This window comes from Papio anubis, chromosome 13 (genome assembly GCF_008728515.1).
Source record: "Papio anubis isolate 15944 chromosome 13, Panubis1.0, whole genome shotgun sequence".
Lineage (NCBI taxonomy): Eukaryota > Metazoa > Chordata > Mammalia > Primates > Cercopithecidae > Papio > Papio anubis.
In genome coordinates, this window is record NC_044988.1 from 32815484 (window position 1) to 32829461 (window position 13978).

The 13978-nt window shown below is 40.6% G+C and overlaps 1 protein-coding gene across 9 annotated transcripts in view; it reads right to left on the reverse strand.

Moving 5' to 3' along the window:
- The window catches only part of GLIS3 (GLIS family zinc finger 3), a 482902-nt gene that overhangs the window by 33290 nt on the left and 435634 nt on the right, over window positions 1-13978 (reverse strand). The window lies entirely within an intron of this gene.

Genomic DNA, 13978 nt, shown 5'->3' on the forward strand with positions numbered 1-13978 from the left:
GTTTATGCTTTCTACCATTGAAGGCAAGATGGAATTGTGAGAACAATGTTACAGTTTGGCAATGTCTATCAAATATCAAAATGATCTTCCGGGTGCCAGTTCAGTAGGGGACTGGCACAAGTGTAAGGGAGAAAGGAGCAAGGAGTCTGTCAGTGCAGTAAAATGAAGCAGCAAAATAACTTTGGGGAAAACTACATTAGCAATGAATTGTTTAGTTTCCTCAAAAAGTCCCAGTAAGCTGAAAACTTTTAATCAGCTGTTCCTTACAGTGTGTAGAAAGACAGGCTTTGTTTTGCACTAACACGTATAGGTCACCATCTGCTTACATTGCTTATTTCACAGGAACAAATCACTTTAACTTTGCTGGGCTTTCGTGGAGGGCCATAGATGATAAAAAGGGAAGATGAACCAGTCAAGTTTATAAAGTGATTGGAAACATTCTGAACCAGAATGTTTAATAAGGGCAGAGTTTCTATGTTTGTACTATAGCAGTAAGAAAGCATGGGACAAAAATCTCATGTTCCTTTTGCTTTTCCCATGTGAGGTGTGATAAGACTATAGAAGGTGAATCTAAGAACCAAGAAAGGAAGAGTTGGACTTGCTAACCTCTAGGGAAAAGAGGTCAAGGCGAGGAGCTTAAACAAACCAGCTGGGCTGGGATGCCTGTTTAATTGATCATTTACATCTTCATTCCACTGAAAGAGAATAGTAACTGACTGTCCCATGCTGGGTAAGTACACATTGTCTGAGCATATCATCTTAATTGGGATGACCCTGAAAAGATGTGCTGAATAGCTGGAGAGAAAACACAGCAAGCAAACCCTGGCACTGCCCTGAGAACATCTAGTAAAACTCATTTGCCAGGATTCCTCATATGGAGGCTATTTTCTGGGGGAACATGTCTTTAACGTTTCTCGCAAGTTGCTCTGAGGTTGTGGGAGAGGGATGAGGAATTGTGAGATCACAGACTTTAGGGGTAGAAGGAATCCAGGTTACCACCTAATCCTGAATCCCCTGGTACTTAAAGATCCCCAGGGTTGGAGGGAGGAAGGATCTGAATTTCAAGGCAACCTATGGTGCTATTTAACAGTCATTGCTGGTGTCCCAATTTTGGTTTTTTTTTTTTTTTTTTTGGGCAAAGGAGTAAGATCCTTTGATTGGCTCCCTAATTCTGTTTCCTCAGTTGTAAAGAAAAGATGCAACTTGCTCTAGATGGTTTTACAGTCACTTCTTCTGGAATGTCTGTTATCCTCTTTCTGTTGAGGACTGATGGGACACACAGCTGTGTGAATGGGCAAGTCAGCAAGTAGATCTATATCTAGATCCTACATATATATGATTCTATATAATTATATGCTAATTAAATCATTCTTATGTACTCATTCAGGGAAGCTCCAAACCAGGGCCATGCTCTCTTGGCTATCAAATATTACCCAGTATAATAACATCATTGAATAAAGAAAAAAATATGATAGGTACAAATCATGGTTTTAGCACTGCTATCTCAATGACATGCAGGAATAAAATATTATGGCTTCAATTGACTCAAGATTTTGCTTTTTCCTAATTCAGGCTGAATTTTCCTCTATGTTATTCAAATAAATAAATTTATATAATATAAAGTTAATATAATTTCAAAACACAGTATGCCACCCCATATAAAGTATTAATGAAAATTTAAATATAAACTATTCTAAGTAAAATACACATTTAAAGTAGCCTTGATTTGAAAAGGAAAGAAATAATACAGAAATGTTAACTTTTAAACATGTAGAGCAAAAAAAAAAAGGACAAAAAGTGATCACAATTATCCAGACAATTACTAGGAACAAGGAAGTAGATAGGAAGCCACCATTAAAAAGTCCAGCATAAGAAGTGAGTGTATATATAGGATTGATTTTCAAGTACAGCAGACAGAATCAATTTTGTTGCTGTATAAAAACACCACATAGTACCATACTTAAAATATTTCAAAATTTATTAATTTAAATTTAATGTTTATAAAGTTAGTTACTTGCTAACTAGCTCATAGTAGAGTAGAAATAGTAAAGTAAAATCAGGGGTGAGAGGGCAGGAGAGGCGTGGGGAAGATGAAGAGAGAGTCTACCTGTTCGAGGTAAAGTCCCTGGGAATGTCAAAACACAAAAATGGACAACTCTTCCCTTAGCAAGAGAGATGCCAGGAGAGTGATTCAACAAGCTAACAAGTAGTCTGAGGTTATTTGGTGCAAAAGCAAACAACAAACAAACAGAAAACACACATGCTTAGATGCTCACTAAGCAAAAATAAACTGTTTTCACTATTGCTGAAGGCAAGGTACGGGCCTCAGAATCCCATCTTCTAGGTGTCTGCACCTACTTTACCCTGTTTCTTCAAAGCGCGCGCACACACACACACACACACACATCAAAATGAATATGCCCTGAATATTCTGCCCCCAAAAGTTAAGTGAGACTTTATTTTAAATCAAATGAAGGTGAATTAAAATTTTTTGATGCTAAAATAAAACATGGTGATGCCGAGGATAAATTGTAGTTTTTCACCATTTTCCCTCTTACGGAGTATCTTATTCCCCAATTATGTCAGACCAAGATGACATCACTCTCATTCATCTTGAGTTACAGTGTGTCCAAGAGCCAGAAGAGACACCTTCTGACATCTTTTCTAGGTCCAACCCTGTTCTCTGGTTGCTGATCTGCAGTTGACATTTCAGAGCTTTCATTGGACATGGCTTACTAGTCTCTTCTTTAGCGTTTTAAACTTCTTTGAAACAATAGATGATTGTTCTGTAAATGGGCTCATAACAGCCTAAAAAAAAAATTACTGCTTAACAGAAACAGATCGCACAAAAGCTAACCAAAGAACTGAGTCAAACATTTCCACTCATTTGGTAGAGGAGTTTGTATAACCCTACCAAGAGCAATGGTATGCAAAAGAAAAAAAGAAAGGGAAGGGGAAGGATTTTAAAACCTCATAAAAAATCCTCTGTGGGGAGCCGGGCACGGTGGCTCAAGCCAGTAATCCCAGCACTTTGGGAGGCCGAGGTGGGCGGATCCTGAGGTCAGGAGATCGAGACTATCCTGGCTAACACAGTGAAACCCCATCTCTACTCAAAGTACAAAAAATTAGCCAGGTGTGGTGGCGGGCGCCTGTAGTCCCAGCTATTCGGGAGGCTGAGGCAGGAGAATGGCATGAACCCAGGAGGCGGAGCTTGCAGTGAGCCGAGATTATACCACTGCATTCCAGCCTGGGTGACAGAGCAAGACTCCGTCAAAAAAAAAAAAAAAAAAAAAAATCCTCTGGGGGTTGAGGAAACATTTAAAACATTTCTGCAAATACGTATCTCTACCTATCTCAAAGAATGTCTGATTATTTGTGGGTATTTACTTGGCCACTCTCTTTCCCTTCTACGCCCTTCTCCTCTGCTTTCTCAGCCACAACCCCCTGTTATCATTGAGCTCCCCAGCCATGCAGCGGCGTGGCCCAACAGCATTCAATCTTAGACTGTTTCTCAGATCAGTTGCTCCCAACTGAGATGCGTAGACACTGAGACACTGAGACACTGAGAACTGTTTAGGTTCATGTGCAGAAAAAGTGGGAATGGCAGGAAGCAGATGGACAAAGGAGAAGACAGACAGGCCAGAAGTCACACCCACCTAGGCTTGGATCCTGGGTCTGTCTGTTACTAGCTGGGTAAACAAGTAAATTCCCCACTTTCTCCCAGGATCAATTTTAAGCATAAAACAAAGGTAATCTCAACTTTCACTGAAGGTTGTAAAGTCCGTGGTGACATTTATTCATTCAAGGGGTCTGTGTTGAACACTACATGTGTGGCATTGTTCTATGCACTAGGGATAGAGCAACAAAAGACACATATCTCTGTCTTTGTGGAACTTACATTTTAGTAAGGGGAGGCAGGCAGTGAAGAAATTTAAGTAAGCAACATATCTACTGGGCTAGAGAAAATGAGTGCTATGGAGAAACTCATGGAGACAGCAAAGGGTAGGGTGGATTAGGAATAATTTTAAATTGGGAAGTCAGGAATATCAAAGTACTTAATACAATAAATGTCTGATGCCTTCTGGGTGGCCAATACATGTTTATGGAATGACTGATTGAATGTACATTTAAGGCATCCCTGACATTAACATGTACCCCAGTGTTTGAGAGCTGTGTAAGACTGTGGTCCCAGCAATGTATTAGAACATCTATAGAGTTCTTAGAAAATCTTAAGACTCTTTCCTTTTTTGACTATTCAGATATAAACACTAAGGCTCAAAAGAAAGTGAGGCATACTGTTGGTGGGAATGTAAATTAGTTCAAACATTGTGGAAGCCAGTGTGATGATTCCTCAAAGACCTAGAACCAGAAATAGCATTTGACCCAGAAATCCCATTATATACCCAAATCCCATTACTTTGGGTATATAATCATATAGAGATACATGCACATGTATGTTCACTGCAGCACTATTCACAATAGCAAAAACATGGAATCAACCCAAATGCCCATCAATGATAGACTGGATAAAGAATATGTTGTACATATACACCATGGAATACTATGCGCCCATAAAAATGAATGAGGTCATGTCATTTGCAGGGACATGGATGGAGCTGGAAGCCATTATCCTCAGCAAACTAATGCAGGAACATAAAACCAAACACCGAATGTTCTCACTTATAAGTGGGAGCTGAACAATGAGAACACATGGACACAGGGAGGGGAACATCACACACTGAGGCCTGTTAGGGGGTGTGGGGGAGGGAGAGTATCAGGAAAAATAGCTAATGCATGCGGAGTTTAATACTTAGGTGATGGGTTGATAGGTGCAGCAAACCACCATGGCACAAATTTACCTCTGTAACAAACATGCACATCCTGCAAATGTATCCCAGAGCTTAAAATAAAATTAAATTGAATTAAAAAAAAGAAAGTGGAGCATTTACTCATGGGGCTGATTTTCTGGTTCTAGAAGTAGTTAATCTTGGTCTTGTGTGTAGGTCTCTTGTGTTGGTGCTGAGTTTCCCAATGGAATATCCTGAGTCCATATATTTATACAATTATAGAATGTTTTAGCTGGAAAGGGCACTGGAGCACCATCTTATTTGGACGAAATAAAAAATGCCCAACGAGGTAAAATACTTTGCTTAAAGTCACAAAGGTGAGAAAGACTTCTCTAGTGGAGATATAAAGCAAGCAAGAGTGGTGGGGTGAGGGAGGAACGAGGAAGATTCCTGAGGGCATCTGAAATGTTCATCTTTATCACGGGCTGGTGGGAGGGCGTGTCAGCATCATACTACCTTTAAAAAATCGAGCAATGGCAAGTGTAGCTCAGTGTGCTTTGGTGAACTTGCTCAGTCCCGAACTGGAGTTCTTCATGCACAACATAGAATATACCTTTAGTCTTTCTAACTAGGTAATTCCTTTCAGGTAGGGCTCTTTCCCCTGTGTATAAGTTCAAAGTAATTCTTTGTCAATGTCCACATTTATTTCTTTAACAAAATTTACTAATAGATTGTGTTGCAAGTCAAGCATGTCATAAATATTTCTTATTTTTCTTCATTTATGCTGTACCCACAAGCAGTTCTAGCCAGCAACATAGGACTGTGTGTTTTACCACTGCTTTGGGGGTTAACACTTTGAAAAGAAGGAATTTATGTGTTTACATGATCAACTAGATTAAAAGTTGGTATGTGTTCTGGATAGTTTCTTTCCCCCCGTCTCTTCCACGGCAGCTACAGACCTCCTAAAGAAGGAAGGATTCATTAGAACAGCTTGTTTCATTGTATTCACACGAAAAATATTATTGACTTGCTGCCAGGGAGTAGAAATAATGGATATAAACTAGTCTACGATGGATTTGGGGAGGTATTTTTTATTTCCCCAAAGAATTGCAGGGTATCATCTGTGGTGGTTTTAAAATTCATCTGTGAAAACCAATCAATGAAAAATGGCTGTAGCAGTTGGCCAACTGCAGAGGGGGAAGAAAGGAATCCTTTTCAAAAGTTAAAAAGAAAAGCCCAGTTTTAAGGATTTCACATCTGATTTAACATCTAAAAAAACCCCGCAATGATAATACCCCACTTTGTATAGCCAGACAGCACTCCATTTTAGTAGACTTTAGTGGTCTTTATAACGATTTATGAATCACTTCATGAATTCCTGGCTGACTCATCTGGGTGACTATAGTATCTACTTATACTTCCCTTCTGTCTCACAAAAGAGACACTTGGACTCAGTTCAATCCAGATTTGTCCCCAAATGAATCACAGCACGTTACTGGGGGAACTGCAAATTGAATTCGGCTTCTGAGACAATCAAGACCAGCTTTCAGTAAAGAAGGAACAGCCGCTGGGAAGTGTGGGTAATTGCAACACTGTCCACTGGGGCAGGACCGGGGCAGGGCAAGAGCTGTGTGTCCGTCTGAGGACTCTGTCCCCAAATAGTCCAAGAACTGAATCCGTCCCCTGGAAGAGCTTGGTGCTCCTTATGAGAGGCTGGGTCAATATTAACTGCAAATAATTCATTCGGTTGGAAAAGACCAGGACTCAAAAATGATTGCCTGAACCTACATTGAGCATGACAAAATGAAGTCTGTGAAGTTGGTTGTAGGTGAAATGATCACAAATGCTTTTTGAATTTATATATCATGAGTGAGTGAGTGTGAGAAACAGAAAGGACAGAGTGTTCTAGAGGAAAGTTTCTCCTCTTGGGTATAGGGAGCAAGCTGTAAGTCAAAAAACAAAGTAATCAATGCCCAAGGCAGATAAATGTTATTTTTTTTTCTTTGAAATGCTGAAATAGGACCCAGAGCATTGCAATGTTTCTCCTCTGTGGAAAAAAAAGGGAGGAGGGGAGAACGTCTCGAGTATGTCAGAAAAATGAATTATGCAGGACCAAGAGAGGAGTTTTCTGGAATATCCTGACTGCAGAATTGGCTGTGACTCAGTTGTTTGTCTATTTCAGAATCTGACATGGGGAGAGAGGGAAGAAAGGCTGATTCTGCCAAATCCTCTCTTTAAAAAAGCACCAAACTGAAGAAAATGTATCCAGTGTGGTCCTAGACATTTGATGTAAAAAATTCTACTATGAAAAAAAAAATCTGCAATGATATCATCTCTTGGGTTTCTCTGAGTAGGTCAGAGCAAGGGGATTAACTCATAGTCCTGTAGCAAAGGCAAGAATCTTTCTCTTGTTCAGCATGGTGTCACACATAGCGTTCAATCTACTTTACAATAGAATGCATTAGATGAAAGAAAAACATTCAGAAGAGAGTGTAATGAGAATGTCAGATGAGAAATAAGACAAAAAATCAGTGTTATTTTTGTCTAAGCATGAGAAAGGGAGGCATAAGCTTACAAAAAATGGACTATCCAGTATCCTTCTCATGGTTTCAAAATGCAAACATGAGTCTTTTGAACACAACAGAAGAACTTCAAGAACCAACTTTAAATGCAGTACTCCTGCCAAGTGTGGTCAGGTGCCTTTGGAAGCCACAACCATAGAAGACTTCAAAAGTCAATGTAATCCATACATTTGAAAAGAAACTGGCTGGGTGATGCTTCAGTCATTAATAACATGTGCTGTTTATATGTGCTTTTTTTTCCCCCCATATATTGAATGTCAGGTGCAGGAATTTTCTGCACCTTCTCTTAAAGATAAGACTCAACATTTGACTAGAGAAATGAATGGAAGGAAACAGCATATATTTTTTAAATTCACAATTAGTGAAGGGCTTTTGGCTCTTATAGATGGAAAAAGAATAAACCCTCAGCTACTTGCTACTAATGTGTATCTCCAACAATCTTACCTAGTTCTCTAAGAAGGTAAGTATTTAACAAATGTAGGTCATTGCAGATGAAGAATTACTCTGCTGAACATGGTTCCACAGACCTGGTTCTCAACTTGGTGCCAATTCTTGTGCCCAGGTAGATGATACATTTGCCCAACTGGTGCAAATGTCCAGCTGGATATTATATTTGCCCAGCCTCTGGCTCTGAGGGGAGAATATCTATTCAAGAGAATGAGCCTAATCATTTTCTCTGAGGGGAAGGATGAGTAAAACAGATTTTTTCTCCTTCTAACTAAACAGAAAAGCAACCAAAGACTATTTCTCCAAAAAGGACACAAACACAAAAGGCTCATCCAATGAACTTTGCCTCTTGGTTTCTGCTCACCTCAACACTCTCCTGACCACCAATCAACACAGTTCTTCACTTGCACAAAGATAATCTCTTAGCAGCTAGGTCTCCTGACTGTCGCTACTTAGGAAAGGAAAAAACCATGAAGATTTCTGGAGCATACCTTTAAAAGATTAAGTAGAGGCAATCCTTTGACCAGCCTATTCTATGTCAGAGAGGAAGCACTTTGGAATATGTGGATGTCTTGACTCAGGCTAGAATGGCTTATGGGCTTTTGCTTTGAGAATTCTGACTACATATGACATGCTGTTTCAGAAACAGCAGATAACAAGAACACACTAACAAGCTGGAATAACACCATGAGTTAGTGTGACCTCCCTTGTTGCTTCATGCTAATGCAATGAAGTAGAGGTTGCAAGAAGAGAAATTTTATTTCACCTAAGCCTTTCTTGTTACTGTCATGACTCACTTTCCTGACTGAAAATCCAAGGGGACTAAGAAAACATCATCTTGTGCTTAACATGAGGTGGATTTGTTTGGAATATGGAAACAAAATAAAGATGGTTGATTTGGCTTTTGGAGGTCAAATGACTTCCTTGGCACTTCAAAAATGGTTTCTTTTACAGGCATCCTAATAGTTGGTTTTTGATATGTGATTATAATTAATCTAAAATGAAGAACTAGTGCATTTCAAAATAAAACATACATGGATCAGAATCTGATATAACAAACGCTGAAACCACAAGTGGAGCTGTTTGCTTGGGAGACTGTCCCACAGAGGCTCCCGTCAGTGTCTCCTGTCTTCCCAGGAAGTGGCCTGGAGGAGAGTGTGGAGGTGGAAGAACAACAATCCCCTGCTCTGGGATACTGTAACCACTCTCAGAAATAACAAAGGAATGAGAGTAGTATTCTTGTTTCCATCCACATTCATTCATTTTACAAAACTCCTTAGGTTTCTCCTATCAGCACTGAGCGGTAAGCATTCTGCACAAGGTAGCCGTCAACCTGACATAGTCTCTGTGCTCAGGGAGACTGGGACCCCTGTAGGGTAATAGAAGCAATTGGTAAGCAAATAGTGCAACTTCAGGGAGCGAGAAGTCAATGAAGGAAAATTAAAGCAGAGTTAAAGAGGAAAGGGAGGTGGGAAAGGAAAGTTTTAGATAGTCAGGAAGGGCCTTTCTGAGGAGGTACTATTTGAGCAGACACCAGAAAGGAAGGCACAAGTCATGTGAGGTTCTGATGAGAGTGGCTTTCAGGTCTCAGGAACAGCAAGTGCAAAGTCCCCAAGGCAAGATTAGTGAGTGTTTTTTAGAAACTCCAACAAGGCCAGTGTGGCTGGAACAGATTAAACAAGGGAATTGACAATGTGTGAATTTAGCAGAGGCCAGACCACAGAGGGTCATGTACACTACAAAATGGAGTTTGAATTTTATTCCAAGTATTAGCCAGGGAGAGGTGTGAACAGAAAAGAGATTATTCCATTTACATTTTAAAGGGCAACTCTCGTGGTATAGAGCGATGTCATGTGTGTGCTGGTGGGATGAGGGTAGATGATCATATGTAGGCAAGATTTGATGCAGAGAGACCAGTTAGAGGTATTTTGCTTAAGATGGGAGGGGACAGTGGCTTGAACTAGGGTGGAGGAGTGGAGTTGATTAGTCTTGAAATGTATTTTGAAGATAGAGCCAACAGGACCTACAGATGAATTAGATATGAGAGTGTTTGGGCAAAGGGAGGAATCCGAGTTGACTCCTGGGTTTTTTAGGTTGTTAACAGTAAGTTGAAGATAACTATATAGACTTAGCTCTTGATTTTCCTCCATTATCGAGAAACACATTGGACTGAAAATTATGTTCATAGAAGTTTTGAGGAACACATGGACATTTAAATCAGAGATAGGTCAGAGAAGACTGGGGAAGCCAGTTCAGCTATGTTTTTTTGTTGTTGTTGTTGCTGTTGTTATTTTATCTTTTTCTTTTCCTCTGGAGCCATTCACAATCACTAGACTGGTAAAAAGAAAGTAACCAATGTGATCTATTTCCTTGTAAGTGTATGTGTGACTTCCAGGAGTATATCAGGGGAGTGTATTTAAGAAGTTATTAGTAAGAGAAGAAAGTTCATTCAAAAGACCAAAGACCTAACTGATATTTGCCACAGAGGATGAAGCATGGCTTTGGCCATAGATCCTCAATAGTTAGGAAGCTTAAAGACTGGCTGGCCATTCTACACTGGAAGAAACATTGAGAAGTACCAGGAACTTTCCATAGATTTAAAGAAAACAAAATAGGGACAGGCCACCAACATTTTCTAGTCTAAAACCCAAAGCTCTCATCTCCATTTTCAAAAATAGGATATCAGAATTTTCTGCCTCTGTACTGCTCACAACATTGAGATCAGGAGCAACTTTTATTACATTCAACAATTCTTGTGTGTGCGTGGGCATGTGCATGCAAATGTGTTGGGTAGGGAATGGATTTTGGACCCCACCTCTCTTAATCTTGAATATCTGTGGAAGTTACCTTTCTGTAGAGAGAAACTGGTCCCCTCATGCGATGCTAAATGAGGATAACAGCTTGACTTCTACATAAAAGTGCTGTGGCCCAAAGAGAAAGAATGATGTTCATGATGACATGGCACAAGGTGAGCCCCAGAGTGACAGACTCTACCAGAGGATGATGTATGTGGATGTCAACATGCAGGTTGACAAAAATGGTTATTTGAGGCTTATATTTGTCTTTTAACTATGACTTTTCTCAACTATTCCAATGATCAAGATTGTCAAACTTAATTGCCTATGTTTATCTGTTACCCTCTAAGTTAGATGTGTTTCTATATGTGTCAGAAAGTCTCTGTGATACGCATCAATGACCACAGAGCAGTGCTCACTGGACAAATTGCAACTATAAGATGACACACAGTCATGCAGTGAACTCTTAGTCATATCCAAGTTTTCTCAGATATAATGGAGACAAGTGGGACAAAATTACTGCTGGATTAGATCTCTAATTTTCAAATGTTCATCACTTTGCCTTTAAAATGGAAGTAATTTTTTTTGTGACACTCAGTGACTCTTCAAAACCCTGGTAGTTCATGACTACATAAAATACAAGCTTCAAATTGCAAGAGACAAAACTGTCTTTACAAATGGTATTAAAAAGGAAAATAACACAATCCCTACTGTGCTGCTTCACTAGTCCAGGTGGTGCAAAACAATGCCTTTGGCTATTTGAGAACAAGATGAACCATTTTTCAATTCCTTGTCCTTTTTCTTCTATCAGGCAGAGAATGCATTCTGAACTCTTTGTGGGTGGGTAATAGACAAGGGAGGAATTTGGAATGTATGCAAGAGCCACTACATCCCCCTTATTGACCCAACACACAACTTCTTGTCCTCAAGTTAAAGCCCAAACCTCTAAATGTGGCTGATAAGGTTACTCCCTAATTTCTACACTACATTCCACCCTTGCTGGCTCTCTTCCTCCTTAGCTTTTGTATACAACACTTGTTGTACATAGTCTTCTTGCCTGTAGGTTATCAGCTCTCAGGAAAAAATTTCTTTCTCTAGTCCTTTCTCCCCAATTTTGGGTTATGTGCTCTTTCTGTATGCATCCACAGGCCCCTATATCACCCCTTCATAATACTCTAAACTATGATTGCCTATTGGCTTGGTGTCTTCCATTAGACTGGATACTCTGAGAGGGCAGGGCTTCTGACAATGACCTCTTGCTTCGTAGGCATTCCCCTCATTGGTCTTTTTCCTTTCTCAAACCTTCCTTGGACCCTGTCACTGTATTACTCAGTACATGGCAGTATAGAGGTCACTAGGAAACTTAAGGTTCCTGTTCACCAAGTTAACAATTCGGTTAGCATGGTGACATCTGGTAAATAGTACATACACGAAACAGATGATAAGATCCAAGGGATTCATCAGGGGAACTTGATTTTGTGAACTGTGAGAGGCAGAGGAGAGGTTTCCTGCATTAAGAACTAAAACTGAGCACCAAAGGATGAGTAACACTTAGTTAAGGATAGGAAGAAAAAGGAAGTTTTTATATAGAAACAAAGCCCAAATTGAGACACAGAAAAAAGGAAACTAAGTCAGAAGTCAGACTGGTTTGAGTAGAGCTAAAGAACTTTACAGAATTGCGAAGCCATTGACTTCAAAACAGTTGCTGTCTTTGACTCTTTAGCACCCAGGCAATCAACATTACATTCCCCATGATTAATTAGAAAATGATACCTGTGAGACTACAAAATGAGTCTCAACAAATTTTTAAAATTGTAACCATATCAAGTATCTTCTCAGGCTATGATAGAATAAAACAAGAATTCAATACCAGAAAGAACTTTGGAAACCAAGCAAATACATGGAAATTAAACAGCGTGCTCCTGGATGACCATTGGGCCAAAGAGAAAGTTAAGATGAAAATTAAAAAATGTCTTGAAACAAATGAAAATGAAAATACAACATCCCTATATTAGTCCGTTTTCATGCTGCTGTTAAAGACATACCTGAGACTGGGCAATTTACAAAAGAAAGAGGTTTAATTGTACTTACAGTTCTATGTGGCTGGGGAAGCCTCACAATCATGGCGGAAGGTAAGGAGGAACAAGTCCCATCTTACATGGATGGCAGAAGGCAAAGAGAGAATGAGGAAGATGCAAAAGCAGAAACCTGATAAAACCATCAGGTCTCGTGAGACTTATTCACTACCATGAGAACAGTATGACGGGAAACTACCCCCATGATTCAGTTATCTCCCAACAGGTCCCTCCCACAACACGTGGGAATTATGGGAATACAATTCAAGATGAGATTTGGGTGAGGACACAAAGCCAAACCATATCATTCCACCCCTGGCCCCTGCCAAATCTCATCTCCTCACATTTCAAAACCAATCATGCTTTCCTATCGTTCCCCAAAGTCTTAACTCATTTCAGCATTAACTCAAAAGTCCACCGTCCAAAGTCTCATCTGAGATAAGGCAGGTCCCTCCCACCTATGAGCCTATAAAATCAAAACAAAGCTACTTATTTCCTGGATACAATGGGGATACAGACACTGGGTAAATACAACCATTCAAAATAGGAGGAATTGGCCAAAACAAAGAGGCTACAGGGCACACGCAATTTCCCCAGTTGGGCAGTCAAATCTTAAAGCTCCAAAATGATCTCCTTGGACTCCATGTCTCATATCTGGGTCATGCTGATGCAAGAGGTGGGTTCCCATGGTCTTGGGTAGCTCTGCTCCTGTGACTTTGCAGGGTGCAGCCTCCCTCCTGGCTGCTTTCACGGGCTGGCATTGAGCATCTGTGGCTTTTCCAGGCGCACAGTGCAAGCTATCGGTGGATCTACCATTCTGGGGTCTGGACCCTCTTCTCACAGCTCCACTAGACAGCATCCCAGTAGAGATTCTGTGTGGGCTCTCCGACCCCACATTTCCCTTTTGCATTGCTCTAGCAGAGGTTCTCCATGAGAGTCACGCCCCTGCAGCAAACTTCTGCCTGGGCATCCAGGCATTTCCACACATCTTCTGAAATCTAGGCAGACGTTTCCAAACCTCAATTCTTGACTTCTGTGTACCTGCAGGCTCAACACGACGTGGAAGGTGCCAAGGCTTAGGGCTTGCACCATCTGAAGCCACGGTCAGAACTTCAGGCCCCTTTCAGGCATTGCTTGAGCGGCTGGGATGCAGGACACCAAGTCCCTAGGCTGCACACAGCACAGGGACCCTGGGCCAGGCCCTGGAGACCACTTTTTCCTTCTAGGCCTTAGGGCCTCTGACTGGAGGGGCTGCTGTGAAGACCCCTGGCATGCCCTGGAGACATTTTCCC